The 14864-nt window shown below is 39.5% G+C and overlaps 1 pseudogene; it reads left to right on the forward strand.

Moving 5' to 3' along the window:
- LOC100669111 (small ribosomal subunit protein eS4, X isoform-like) overlaps nt 1–14864 on the forward strand; it is a 56813-nt pseudogene that overhangs the window by 20146 nt on the left and 21803 nt on the right.

Raw genomic sequence — 14864 nt, forward strand, 5'->3', positions numbered from 1 at the left:
CTTTCTGTGGCCAGATATATGCTATTTCCCTGCTTTCTGTGGGTATGCACAAATTATGCAGTCAATAAGCATCTTATAAATAACTACTTATTCAGGCTGCATTGATGTTTGTGCCAACTAGAAAAGAATGTTGGCTCTGGTACTCTGTTACCTTTGCATCTTATGAATAGAGATTTAGTAACAGAAAACAGTGGTTTTAGGGGCTCTCTGAAGTTTTTGAAGAAGGAGTTATGAAGAGGAGGGAATCCAGAGCCAGGAACAACAATTACTGATTCAGGTATTCTTAGGTCTTTCTGGGAGATAGGTGGCAAGGCCTGCAAATGCATCGATCATATAAGCCATCTCACTCATTTATTCTTGTCAATGCATTTCTTTTTTTCTCATTCTTCCATCTCTCAGAAGTACTTACTTCACCACTTTTCTGTTCTCTATTTCCTTCTCTTCCAATTTCTCTTTCTACACCCCTTACTCTTTTGTAACTATTTCCTCTCATCAATATAGAAAGCACAATAAATATCTCTGCATCATCCTTGCACCATTGTCTTCTTTGCATTAACAAAAGTACTTTATTTTGTAGACATTCACATCTTTGGCCTCTTTTAACATCTTGTAGGCAAAGACTGTATCCGTTCAGGTTAGCTTGTGTGAGTGATTCAGAATGTTCCTAAGGACCCTTACACACTCAATCTTCTTTCACGTTAGTGATTTCGCCAAGTGAGGTTTATAAAAGACTGATAAAGAACAGGCAACAAAACATCTATTTTATGAAGACATAGAAAAAAAAAAAAAACCTGCTTTCACAGCTAGTTCTTCAGCAAAATATTTTAAAAATCTACATCTCTAAATTTAAACATGCTGAGAATTTTAGAGCTCATAAAGGTTGTCTTATACGTGCTCACCTGAGGTAGATAAAAGGCAAGTAAGCAAAAAATAAAGCAAAAGAACAGGTAGTATGAAAGACAACATTTGTTACCACACATTTTGAAGTACCGTGATAACAGATAAATACATATTAAAAAAATTTGTGTACTTTTAAGTCCTGTAAATCACTTAATGTGAACTGAACATAATTATGTTTTGTCTCAGTTGCTTATTAGTTTAGCTTCATTGATTTTTCCATAATTTTAAAGACTGACTTATAATCCTTAATTTTTCATGAAATGGTATTTTAGGTCAAATAGTTTAACAAAAGCATAATTTTTCTATCTAAACTTTGACTAGTTTTAAGAAATAAAATACTTCTATTTGTTTAATATAGAAGTGACGTTAATTTATCATTGAATTTATATCTAGTCAATTCAAAGACAAGTGGCTACGTAGCCATAACTGGATAAAATAAATTTCATAAACAGGTACCCACTGGCTGCTTTCACTTTACTTTTCTAAAATAGAAGAGCCCTAAAGCTAAAAGGTCATCTTAGTCTCCTATCAGTAAAATTATGCAGACGGTAATGTCAGAAAATTATTTTAATTCATGGTTTCCTGACAAGTGCTTTCAGGTCTTCACTTAGCCCGGCAGTCAGTGCAGCAGGTGGTCTCATTGTTAATTCCCCTTGTTAGCACCTCGCCTGCAGGTCAATCAAGGACGTGTGCCTCCCAGCAGGCCTGTTCTGGCGTTATTTTACTTACTGGGGATATCACAGAGAGTGTCATGACTTAAAGGGCTGTGGCCAATCCTGTGTCAATAAGTAATATACTTAGTTTGTGGCTCTGTCAAAAGCATGTTCTATGCTAGTCTTGCTTTGTTGTTTGCGACTGTAATACTTCTAATTATTACTTTTTTTTATCCATAGGATAATGACAACTTGGTACTACTAGTATATTATCATAATTTTTTCTTTTTTTTGTCATCAGGGGCTTCTACAGAAAATAGCCCCTATGGCAATTAGTGTTAAATTGCTGAATGATCTCTCACAGCTGGTGATAGAAACTGCAATGGCCAATTGAAACTGCACATTGGCGTCCCTCCTCAAGCAGCGCCCAGGGCTGGACCCCCACCTGCCATAGTTTAGGTATGCTTGTTTGTCGTACAACTGCATGCAAAAATTGTGTGTGTGTGTGTTAGACGGAGAGAGTGTGTTGGCGACAGATGCAATATTGAATACTTGAAACAATTCATGAAGAATTCAATGCTCTGGTAGTAAATTGGGTCACTCAGGGGAGCAATAGGGAAGAGGTATTTAAGATTAAGCACTAGTACTTAACACTACTGTTTTACTGACCTAACAGATCATTATTTAGTGTTTCACATAGTATTTTCACAGCTATACCCCTCAGTCAGTTCTACCGACTCACTTATCAATTAGTAAATCTTGAAACCACAACCAACTACGGGAAATGAACAAATGGTCAAATCCATTTTGTTCTATTCTTTTCAAGCTATTCTACGGTATGTATTTTCTAAGATATTTTGATTATATAAAAGAATAAATTAGGCGGGGCCAAGATGGCGGACTAGGTGGACGCTACCGCGGATCCCTCTTGCAACAAAGACACAGAAAAACAAGTGAATCGATCACATATACAACAATCTACGAACTCTGAACAACAAACACAGACTTAGAGACGGAGAATGAACAAATACGGGCAGACAGCGATCGTTTTCAGAACTAAGAGCCAGCGTACCAGGCAGGTGACCTTTGGAGCCCGGGCTGGGGCAGAGCCCAGGGGGGCAGACGGCACAGACAAGGGGCCCAGCCCTTCCCCCCGGAACCCATCCCGGGAGGAAGTCTAGCTGGGTGGCGCGGGCGGCATAGCGGCGCAGCCGGTGGGAGAAACACCCGGGAGGCAGTGACTGATCTTGGAGCAGGGAGAGCAGCGTCCCAATGGGGAGGCGTCCCGCTGGGAGTTTGGCGGGAAGCGGGCAAGGCGCCAGCGTGGGGATCACCTATATTTCCCTAAAGCGACCCGGGGGGGGGGCGCCCAGCTGTTCGTGAGGGCCACGTACACCCAGTTCGCGCGAGCGGTGCAGCGCACCAGAGGGAGAAACCCCCGGGAGGAAGTGATTGGTCTTGGAGCGGGGAGAGCAGCGTCCCAGCCAGGGAGCCGTCCCGCTGGGAATTTGGCGAGAGCGGGCCGGAGTGTGAGCGCAATCCCCTGAATAGACCCCGGGGGCAGGCCCAGCTGTTCGTGAGGGCCACGCCCACTCAGTTCACGCGAGCGGTGAGGCGCACCGGAGGGAGAAATCCCCAGGAGGAAGTGACTGATCTTGGAGCGGGGAGAGTAGCAGCGGAGCCGTCCTGCCGGGATTCTGGCTGACAGGGGCGGAGCGTGAACGCAGGGATCAGCTCTATATTCTGTGGTGCTACACGCCTAGCTCTCTGATCCCTCCCCCACCCTCCCCAGGCGGCTCCATTAACATCTGAATACCCTGAGCCAGAAGGAGAATTCAGATAGGGATCTGACTACATTTTTTTTTAGCTGATTAACCGGAAAATCTAGTTTCCCAGTGATGGCTCGGAGACAGCAGTCCATATCAAACCACGTAAAGAAACAGACCATGACAGCTTCTCCAACCCCCCAAACAAAAGAATCAAAATCTTTCCCAAATGAAGATACAATCCTGGGATTATCAGATACAGAATATAAAAAACTAATTTACAGAATGCTTAAAGATATCACAAATGAAATTAGGATAACTGCAGAAAAAGCCAAGGAACACACTGATAAAACTGTTGAAGAACTCAAAAAGGTTATTCAAGAACATAGTGGGAAAATTAATAAGTTGCAAGAATCCATAGAGAGACAGCATGTAGAAATCCAAAAGATTAACAATAAAATTACAGAATTAGACAACGCAATAGAAAGTCAGAGGAGCAGACTCGAGCAATTAGAATGTAGACTGGGACTTCTGGAGGACCAGGGAATCAACTCCAACATAGCTGAAAAAAAATCAGATAAAAGAATTAAAAAAAATGAAGAAACCTTAAGAATCATGTGGGACTCTATCAAGAAGGATAACCTGCAGGTGATTGGAGTCCCAGAACAGGGAGGGGGGACAGAAAACACAGAGAAAATAGTTGAAGAACTCCTGGCAGAAAACTTCCCTGACATCATGAAAGACGAAAGGATATCTATCCAAGATGCTCATCGAACCCCATTTAAGATTGATCCAAAAAGAAAAACACCAAGGCATATTATCATCAAACTCGCCAAAACCAAAGATAAACAGAAAATTTTAAAAGCAGCCAGGGAGAAAAGAAAGGTTTCCCTCAAGGGAGAATCAATAAGAATAAGTTCAGACTACTCAGCAGAAACCATGCAGGCAAGAAGGGAATAGGACGATGTATACAGAGCACTGAAGGAGAAAAACTGCCAACCAAGGCTCATATATCCAGCAAAACTCTCTCTGAAATATGAAGGAGAAATTAAGATATTTACAGATAAACACAAGTTTAGAGAATTTGCAAAAACTAAACCAAGACTGGAAGAAATGCTTAAGGAGATGGTTTGGCCTGATGACCAATAATATCAGATACCAGCACAATACAAGGTCACAAAACAGAACGTCCTGATATCAACACAACTCAAATAGGGAAAGCACAAAAACAAACAAAGTAAGATTAATTCTAAAAAAAAAAAAATAAACAAAATAATACACATAACAGGAAATCATGGAAATCAATAGATAAACGATCACAATAATCAAAAAGAGGGACTAAATATAGGAGGCATTGAACTGCCAGATGGAGAGTGATACAAGGCGATATAGAACAATACAAGTTAGGTTTTTACTTAGAAAAATAGGGGTAAATAATAAGGTAACCACAAAAAGGAATATCAATTCCATAACTCAAGAAAAACGTAACGACCCAACAAACGTAAAGTTAAACATTATGAAAATGAGAATCTCACAAGCTACTAAGAAAAACGTCTCTGCACAAAAAAGCATGTGGAAAAATGAAATGGCCAACAACACACATGAAAAGGCATCAAAATGACAGCACTAAAAACTTATTTATCTATAATTACCCTGAATGTAAATGGACTAAATGCACCAATAAAGAGACAGAGAGTCACGGACTGGATAAAGAAACACAATCCATCTATATGCTGCCTACAAGAGACACACCTTAGACTTAGAGACACAAACAAACTAAAACTCAAAGGATGAAAAAATATATATCAAGCAAACAATAAGCAAAAAAGGAGTAGTGATATTAATTTCTGACAAAATAAACTTTAGACTTAAATCCGCCACAAAGGATAAAGAAGGACACTATATAATGATAAAAGGGACAATTGATCAGGAAGACATAACCATATTAAATATTTACGCACTCAATGACAGGGCTGCAAGATACATAAATCAAATTTTAACAGAATTGAAAAGTGAGATAGACACCTCCACATTTATAGTAGGGGACTTCAACACACCACTTTCGGAGAAGGACAGGACATCCAGTAAGAAGCTCAATAGAGACACGGAAGACCTAATTACAACAATCAACCAACTTGACCTCATAGACTTATACAGAACTCTCCAACCAACTGCTGCAAAGTATACTTTTTTTTCTAGTGCACATGGAACATTCTCTAGAATAGACCACATATTAGGTCACAAAACAAATCTTGGTAGAATCCAAAACATCGAAATATTACAAAGCATCTTCTCAGACCACAAGGCAATGAAGCTAGAAATCAATAACAGAAAAACTAGGGAAAAGAAATCAAATACTTGGAAAATGAACAATACCCTCCTGAAAAAAGACTGGGTTATAGAAGACATCAAGGAGGGAATAAGGAAATTCTTAGAAAGCAACGAGAATGAAAATACTTCCTATCAAAACCTCTGGGACACAGCAAAAGCAGTGCTCAGAGGCCAATTTATGTCGATAAATGCACACATACAAAAAGAAGAAAGGACAAAATCAGAGAACTGTCCCGACAACTTGAACAAATAGAAAGTGAGCAACAAAAGAACCCATCAGGCACCAGAAGAAAACAAATACTAAAAATTAGAGCTGAACTAAATGAATTAGAGAACAGAAAAACAATTGAAAAAATTAACAAAGCCAAAAGCTGGTTCTTTGAAAAAATTAACAAAACTGATAAACCAGTGGCTAGACTGACTAAAGAAAAACAGGAAAGGAAACAAATAACCCGAATAAGAAACGAGAAGGACCACATCACAACAGAGCCAAATGAAATTAAAAGAATCATTTCAGATTACTACATAAAATTGTACTCTAACAAATTTGAAAACCTAGAAGAAATGGATAAATTCTTGGAAAAATACTACCTACCTAAACTAACACATTCAGAAGCAGAACAACTAAATAGACCCATAACAAAAAAAGAGATTGAAACGGTAATCAAAAAACTTCCAACAAAAAGAAGTCCTGGCCGAGACGGCTTCACTGCAGAGTTCTACCAAACCTTCAGAGAAGACTTAACACCACTACTACTGAAGGTATTTCAAAGCATAGAACAAGACGGAATACTACCCAACTCATTCTATGAAGCTACCATCTCCCTGATACCAAAACCAGGTAAAGACATTACAAAAAAAAGAAAATTTTAGACCTATATTCCTCATGAACATAGATGCAAAAATCCTCAACAAAATTCTAGCCAATAGAATCCAACAACACATCAAAAAAATAATTCACCATGATCAAGTGGGATTTATACCAGGTATGCAAGGCTGGTTTAATATCAGAAAAACCATTAATGTAATCCATCACATAAATAAAACAAAAGATAAATACCACATGATCTTATCCATTGATGCAGAAAAGGCATTTGACAAAGTTCAACACCCATTTATGATAAAAACTCTTACCAAAATAGAAATTGAAGGAAAATTCCTCAACATAATAAAGGGCATCTATGCAAAGCCAACAGCCAATATCACTCTAAATGGAGAGAACCTGAAAGCATTTTCCCTGAGAACGGGAACCAGACAAGGATGTCCTTTATCACCACTCTTATTCAACATCATACTTGAAGTCCTAGCCAGGGCAATTAGCTAGACAAAGAAATAAAGGATATCCAGATTGGCAAGGAGGAAGTAAAGCTATCACTATTTGCAGATGACATGATCGTATACATGGAAAACCCTAAAGAATCCTCCAGAAAACTACTGAAACTAATAGAAGAGTTTGGAAGAGTCTCAGGTTATAAAATAAACATACAAAAATCACTTGGATTCCTCTACATCAACAAAAAGAACAGCGAAGAGGAAATAACCAAATCAATACCATTCACAGTAGCCCCCAAGAAGATAAGGTACTTAGGAATAAATCTTACCAAGGATGTAAAAGACCTATACAAAGAAAACTATAAAACTCTGCTACAAGAAATTCAAAAGGACATACTTAAGTGGAAGAACATACCTTGCTCATGGATAGGAAGACTTAACATGGTAAAAATGCCTATTCTACCAAAAGCCATCTATACATATAACGCTCTTCCAATCCAAATACCAAAGTCATATTTTAAGGGGATAGAGAAACAAATCACTAATTTCATATGGAAGGGAAAGAACCCCCGGATAAGCAAAGCATTACTGAAAAAGAAGAAGAAAGTGGGAGGCCTCACTCTACCTGATTTCAGAACCTATTATACAGCTACAGTAGTCAAAACAGCCTGGTACTGGTACAACAACAGGCACATAGACCAATGGAACAGAATTGAGAACCCAGATATAAATCCATCCATGTATGAGCAGCTGATATTTGACAAAGGACCAGTGTCAGTCAATTGGGGAAATGATAGTCTTTTTAACAAATGGTGCTGGCATAACTGGATATCCATTTGCAAAAGAATGAAACAGGACCCATAGCTCACACCATGCACAAAAACTAACTCCAAGTGGATCAAAGACCTAAACATAAAGACTAAAACGATAAAGATCATGGAAGAAAAAATAGGGACAACCCTAGGAGCCCTAATACAGGGCATAAACAGAATACAAAACATTACCAAAAATGATGAAGAGAAACCCGATAACTGGAAGCTCCTAAAAATCAAACACCTATGCTCATCTAAAGACTTCACCAAAAGAGTAAAAAGACCACCTACAGACTGGGAAAGAATATTCAGCTATGACATCTCAGACCAGCGCCTGATCTCTAAAATCTACATGATTCTGTCAAAACTCAACCACAAAAAGACAAGCAACCCAATCAAGAAGTGGGCAAAGGATATGAACACACATTTCACTAAAGAAGATATTCAGGCAGCCAACAGATACATGAGAAAATGCTCCCGATCATTAGCCATTAGAGAAATGCAAATTAAAACTACGATGAGATTCCATCTCACACCAACTAGACTGGCATTAATCCAAAAAACACAAAATAATAAATGTTGGAGAGGCTGCGGAGAGATTGGAACTCTCATACACTGCTGGTGGGATTGTAAAATGGTACAACCACTTTGGAAATCCATCTGGCGTTATCTTAAACAGTTAGAAATAGAACTACCATACAACCCAGAAATCCCACTCCTCGGAATATACCCTAGAGATACAAGAGCCTTCACACAAACAGACATATGCACACCCATGTTTATTGCAGCTCTGTTTACAATAGCAAAAAGCTGGAAGCAACCAAGATGTCTGTCAACGGATGAATGGGTAAATAAATTGTGGTATATTCACACAATGGAATACTATGCATCGATAAACAGTGACGAATCTCTGAAACATTTCATAACATGGAGGAATCTGGAAGACATTATACTGAGCGAAATGAGTCAGAGGCAAAAGGACAAATATTGTGTAAGACCACTATTATAAGATCTTGAGAAATAGAAAAAAACGGAGAAGAACACATACTTTTGTGGTTAGAAAGGGGGGAGGAAGGGAGGGAGGGAGAGGGTTTTTTATTGATCAATCAGTAGATAAGAACTGCTTTGGGTGAGGGGAAAGACAACACACAATACGTGGAAGGTCAGCCTAATTGGACTGGACTAAAAGCAAAGAGGTTTCCGGGATAAAATGAAAGCTTCAAAGGTCAGCGGAGCAGGGGCTGGGGTCTGGGGAACATGGTTTGAGGGGACTTCTAAGTCAATGGGCAAAACAATTCTATTATGAAAACACTCTGCATCCCACTTTGAATTGTGGCGCCTGGGGTCCTAAATGCCAACAAGCGGCCATCTAAGATACATCAATTGGTCTCAACTCACCTGGAGCAAAGGCAAAGGAAGAACACCAAGGCGACACGACAACTAAGAACCCAAGAGACAGAAAGGGCCACATGAACCAGAGACCTACATTATCCTGAGACCAGAAGAACTAGTTGGTGCCCGGCCACAATCGATGTCTGCCCTGCTAGGGAGCACAATAGAGAACTCCTGAGGGAGCAGGAGGCCAATGGGATACAGACCCCAAATTCTCATAAAAAGATCATACCTAATGATATGACTGCGACTAGAGGAATCCCAGAGACAATGCTCCCCAGAACTTCTGATGGCACAGGTCAGGAACCATCCCCGAAGACAACTCATCAGGCATGAAAAGGACTGGTCAGCGGAGGAGAGAGAGATGCTGATGAAGAGTGAGCCAATTAAATTAGGGGGACACTGGATAGTGTGTTGGCAACTCTTGACTGGAGGGGGGATGGGAAGATAGAGAGAGAGGGAAGATGGCAAAATTGGCACGAAACGAGAGACTGAAAGGGCTGACTCAATAGGGGGAGAGCAAGTGGGAGAAGGGAGTATGATGTATGTAAAACTACATGTGACAGACTGATTGGAATGCTAAATGTTCACTTGAAGCTTAATAAAAATTAAAAAAAAAAAAGAATAAATTTAAGCTTTTCTTTTTTGGAAATTGATTAGTAACTGACTTGATCATTGATAAATAGAGAAGAAAAAAAAAGCCCTGGTGGCACAACGGGTCAGCATTCGGCCGCTCACCGAAAGGTTGGTGGTTCGAACCAGGGCTTTGGATCAGTTCTTTCTGGTTAGATCCCCTGGTGAAAATTGCATTTCCATGCCAGATATACTGAATCAGCATCTACATTTTTAGCAAGATTCCCAAAAGCAAATCTACTGCCATCAAGTTGATTCCGATGCATAGCGACACTGTAGGACATAGCAGAAGTGCCCCACAGGGTTTCCATTGGACTGGACTAAAAGCAAAGAGGTTTCCGGGATAAAATGAAAGCTTCAAAGGTCAGCGGAGCAGGGGCTGGGGTCTGGGGAACATGGTTTGAGGAGACTTCTAAGTCAACAGGCAAAATAATTCTATTATGAAAACATTCTGCATCCCATTTTGAATTGTGGCGCCTGGGGTCCTAAATGCCAACTATAAAACTTTATGGAAGCAGACTGCCACATCTTTCCGTTGCAGAGTGGCTGGTGGTTTCAAAACACTGACCTTTTGGTTTGCAGCTGAGTACTTTAACCACCGTGTCATCAGGGCTCCTCAGACTTAGATAGGCAGAGGCTTTAGTTAGAAAACAAACAAACAAACAGAACAAGCTCTTGCAAAGGAGACAGGGACTATGACAATGAGAGGAAGAGTCTTGCAATAAGGAGAACACTCTGACCATAGGATCAGCAAGCATCTCAAGAGTTAGGTAACCCTTTTAGGTTTTTCTTTTATAGAGATGAGAATAAAGAAGGCGAAGAAAAACAGGTGTGGAGATGTGGGATGGTTTACACTGAGACCTGCCTATTCTTTTGGAGGGGCCCTTAAAGGATAGAGTGCTGGCTGAGGCTGAGAGTGGGCCAGAGTTTACGGACTTGGGGGAAAAGATGGAAACTCAGCCAAAGTTTGGTTAACAAATATTTTCTTTTGATTGATCAGTGGGGACAAGCAGTTCAGTCAATTATTTGTGAGACAAGAAATGGGATTTGGAGGGTCTGTTTGGCCTCGTCATACGTAAAGAAGGGAGTACTCACAAGCATTATTGAGTCAGTCAGGAAAAAGGAGATTATTTTCAGGAAACAGCTTTCCGGAATTGAAAGGACTGCTGTTTTCCAGGATCACAGAGTTCAGGTAAAATTCAGCATTGTCACAGGCAAATCCAAGTTTGGTCCACAGTGTATTTTAGTTTAGTTGTGGATTTTCCTTTTCTTTTTTTCATAAAATTTTCTTCCTACTTTCGTGGGCAGTACACCAAATAACACCTGGTCCACAATGCAGCTATGTTAGTTCACGGGGGCTTGGACTGGCTTGTTATTAACTGGTCTTATATCACCAGTTCTCATCCAGTTGACTCCAACTTATGGCGACCCCATGTGTGTCATGTAGAACTGTGCTCCCTAGGGTTTTCAGTGGTTGACTTTTTGGAAGCAGATGGCTGGAACTTTCTTTCAATGTGCCTTTCAGTTGACTCAAACCTCCAGCCTTTCTGTTAGCATTTGACACATGCTTGTACTGCCCAGGGACTCTAACGGTTGTTTTATCCTAATAATTTTGGATTAATTCTTCAGAGACTGGGATATAAAGATATTTATATGACCAGCATTTTCGTATCCCAATCTCTGAAGAATTAATCCAAAATTATTAGGCTGGTCATATAAATATCTTTATATCCCAGTCTCTGAAGAATTAATCCACAATTCTTCTGCAGAAGCTCCAAGAGTAATTTCCTTCTTATAAAAGCAGCCATTAATGGAATAGTCTGTGAAACGAATAAAAAATAGAGTTGGTCCAAGAATACCTCCTTGGCTAATAATTTAAGATCACATTTTTGAAAGGCCAAATAATGCAAATAAGCTGATTACCACCTGGCTTCCTCAATGCAAGGTAAACATAAGGTTGCTTTGGGTGAAGTGGCTTTTTTAGGTTCAAAGGTGATTCTATGGGCAATGATTTTCAATACGGATAAATACCGCTGAAGAGACTGATGCGCGACCTTTACTTTCCAAATCAAGTGCACGTGTAATCTGCCCACGGTTAATGCCTACTTCCATATTCAGGAGAGACATTGACTCCCCTTGGCCCTGTCCCTGGGCCTAAGTGTTTCTGTGAATACTGAGCTAAGGCTCCACAAAGGGCTATTAGCAAACGTGCTCAGAGCATGGCTGACCTCGACTTTCCCAGCAAAAATGCAATGTGAAGTTGCTTTAGAAATACTTTATCTTACCTTCTTTAGATCCTCATGGTCTTGGGTTTGGGTGGTTGCATTTCCAACAATGTACTTTTGCTCTCTTTGGAATGATTCCCACGTATTTTAAACTCCAAAGTAAGGAGGAGTGGGGAAGGGGGAGAAAAAAGAAAGACAACCCACATCTAAATTTCACCTCACTAACAAGTTAATTAGTTTCACCCCTGGGGTGAAATGTCGTAACACCCTACAACCACCTATGACAGGAAGTGAAAATTCCATATCCAATTGGAGCTATAGGGATAATTTAAGGAGGTAAAATGCAACTATCCAATTAGGAATTTAGCCAGAACAGAAAGGTTAATCCCCTTTAGTCCTTTCAAAAGAGCCCATGGGATCTTTAACGACGAGAAGGGGTCAGGACCCGTGTTTTACAACTGAAGCCAAAAAAATTATTCAGACTTCTCTCTTACTCTCGGAAAAGCTGGGAGGCTCCAATCTACCAAATTTGAACAGAAATTTCCCCAGTATCAGATTTTTTTCTAGAATTTACAATTTTCCCATATTCTCCTCTCTATGCTAAGAATCCAGGAAATAAAAGTTGTTTGATCTTTAACAACCAGTTCAGTGTTTGGTTCACACTGATTTTGTGGCACAGGATGCTTTCCCACAGGGAAGACAGAGTGGCAGGGAGTCAGATGCTGACTCAGAGGTCTGGAATGCGGCCTTGAGGCCTGGCTGGGCTCCAGCTTTTGGCATAGACTCTGCCAGCTTGGCAGACTGGGGAATTTGCTGTGGCAATTTTTCAAAATGGGAAGAATCAGTCTAAGAAGAGATTGTTTCTACATTTTAACTACCCAAGACAAGTGACAAGGTCCTTTCTAACAAAATGTCTGGCCCAAGACTCAAAGAGGAACTGACGGCATATTTGCAAGAAACTCTTGTACAAGTAAGTAATGTACATTTTGGCCTCTCGTTCCAAAGTTCCGGCCAAAGGAAATATGAATTTCAAATCTCAGTCTAGAAGGCACGTAACGCAGACCTGCCGGATGCAACAACAAATGGTACTTCACAGGGCTTCCTATTAGACCCAAAGTTATGTCATGGAAATTTAGAAGTGAAGCAATTTTTCTTTGGATACCAGCCAATATGGAATCATTAAATAGAGCTTTTTGGATACTTAAATTTATTATGTCTGGAGGAAAAAAAAAAAAAGAATAAAACAACAGTTCTTAGCCAGTAAACAAGTATTGCTTTTTTACCTTATACTTTTTAAATGCTTCAGCCTTTAGTTCTTTAATATTTGCCTTTATGAATCCCAACTGGCTCAAGCATTTTGATGAAACCCATAGAGCGCACTTGAATATTATTTAAAATTCTAAAAATTCAGATTATTTCCTCAGATCTTGATGTCTTATGGACTAATTTTTGTGTAAGACTTTAGTAGACATTTGCAAAATATTTAGGTAATGTATCAAAGCAGAAATTAGAAGGCTCAGTTTGCCTCTGTGAGTCAATAGCAATCGATACAGCCATATCAATGTGTAGCTTAGTTCACAGTACAACTATTCACGCATCAGACTGAAGTTGCTATTGAATTTTTATCAGAAAATGCATCAAACCCTGCATTCATGATAACATATAATAATAAAAAAGAGAACACATACAAATTTTAAATTGCCTTGTTGATATTATTGTTGATTTTAGCTTTTTATTAAATTTTCCCAAGAAGACAAGCAATTTTGTGTGTGGGAATTCAAACACACCTAAATAACACTTTCTCTAGGGGGGAGAAAAGATTATGTACACAGAAAAACACAAGTTGCTATTCTTTGTACAGTATTGCCTATTGCATGGTTAAATTTACATTGAAAATAAAACGATGATAAAAAATTTACTCACTGAAAGACCAAAAAAAAAAAAAAAAACCCATTGCTGTCAAGTCAATTCCAGCTCATAGCTACCCTATCACCCACTGCCATCGAGTCGATTCCAACTCATAGCTAGCGACCCTAGAGGACAGAGTAAAACTGCCCCATAGAGTTTCTAAGGAGCGTGCCTGATGGATTCAAACTGCCAACCTCGTAGCTCTTAAGCACTGCGCCACCTGGGTTTCTGACTGAAAGATATGCACGCTTAAACAAGTAAGCTGAGAAGCTCAATAAAACTAAAGTTTCCTTTAGAGTACATTTATTTTCTCTTAAAATAATTAATTTTATAAAGCCTAATAATATCTGAAGAGATAAAAACTAAAATCCATGTGTATATGATATATAATTTATACAAATCCTGCTTACATGGGCAAAATAAAGTTGTGACATTATTTTCAAAGCTGCTCTTATTCCATTCTAATCCCTTCAGAAAGCTGACCGTCTAAATCATCTTATGATTTCAAGACAAAGATTTGCTAGTTTTTCAGTTGTATTGGGGGAGGGGAGGAGGGGATAAATTCCTAAGAACAAAGATTTTTGAGAACTTCAGTATGTGGCTTTTCATTTTGTTTTGTTTTAAAACAACATGACAATCAAAAATCTTTTCTCAGGTTTCCCAATAATCACTCATTTTTTAAAATATATTCTTACTTTTTGTTCCTTCCCCTTTAACCATGAAGAGATGGTTCACATGTGTATACTGAAGTCTTCTTTCAGTAGAATCTTTCCTGGACTGTTCTTGTTGCTGTTCTTGTTGTCAGGTGCGTTTGAGTCAGTTCCAACTCACAGCGACCCTATGTAAACAGAACGAAACACTGCCCAGTTCTGTGCCATGCTCACAATCGTTGTTGTCCTTGGGCCCATTGTTGCAGCCATGATGCCCTTCTCCAGGGACTGATCCCTCCTGACAACATGTCCAGAGTATGTA

This window comes from Loxodonta africana, chromosome 15, assembly GCF_030014295.1.
Source record: "Loxodonta africana isolate mLoxAfr1 chromosome 15, mLoxAfr1.hap2, whole genome shotgun sequence".
NCBI lineage: Eukaryota > Metazoa > Chordata > Mammalia > Proboscidea > Elephantidae > Loxodonta > Loxodonta africana.